This window comes from Arachis duranensis, chromosome 10 (genome assembly GCF_000817695.3).
Source record: "Arachis duranensis cultivar V14167 chromosome 10, aradu.V14167.gnm2.J7QH, whole genome shotgun sequence".
NCBI classification, from domain to species: Eukaryota; Viridiplantae; Streptophyta; class Magnoliopsida; order Fabales; family Fabaceae; genus Arachis; species Arachis duranensis.
Genome location: NC_029781.3, coordinates 75,683,287 through 75,684,026, shown reverse-complemented (window position 1 = coordinate 75,684,026; position 740 = coordinate 75,683,287).

The window sequence follows — 740 nt, the reverse complement described above, 5'->3', positions numbered from 1 at the left end:
AAAAATCAAATCTTTTTCATAAAATTTTTCAATCATATCTCCTTAACTGCTGATTTTAAAATCTTTTTAATTAACTAATTGATTCAGTTCTCAATTTGCTTTGATCTTATTTTCTTTTTAATTTTTGAATTTTTTATTTTTTATTTTAATTTCCTTTTTTTTTATTTTAATTTTTTTCGGTTAATTCAAAAAAAAATATTTTTATCTACTTGCAATCCACATCATTTCCCTTTATCCATCATGGACCTAAGTGGGATTGATCAGTCCAGAAGGACTCTGGGGTCATATGCTAACCCCATTACAACTGCATATGGGAGTAGCATCTGTACACCTCCCATCAAAGCAAGCAGCTTTGAGCTAAACCCTCAACTCATTATCATAGTGCAGCAAAATTGCCAGTATTCTGGTCTTCCAGAGGAAGAGCCTACTGAGTTTCTGGCACAGTTCTTACAAATTGCTGACACAGTACATGATAAAGAAGTGGATCAGGATGTCTACAGACTATTACTGTTTCCATTTGCTGTAAAAGATCAAGCTAAGAGGTGGTTGAATAACCAACATACAACAAGCATAAAGACATGGAAACAGTTATCAGACAAATTCCTGAATCACTTTTACCCTCCAAAGAGGATGACACAACTAAGGCTGGACATCCAAGGCTTTAAACAAGAGGATAATGAATCCCTTTATAATGCCTGGGAGAGGTATAGAGGTATGCTAAGAAAATGCCCCTCTGAAAT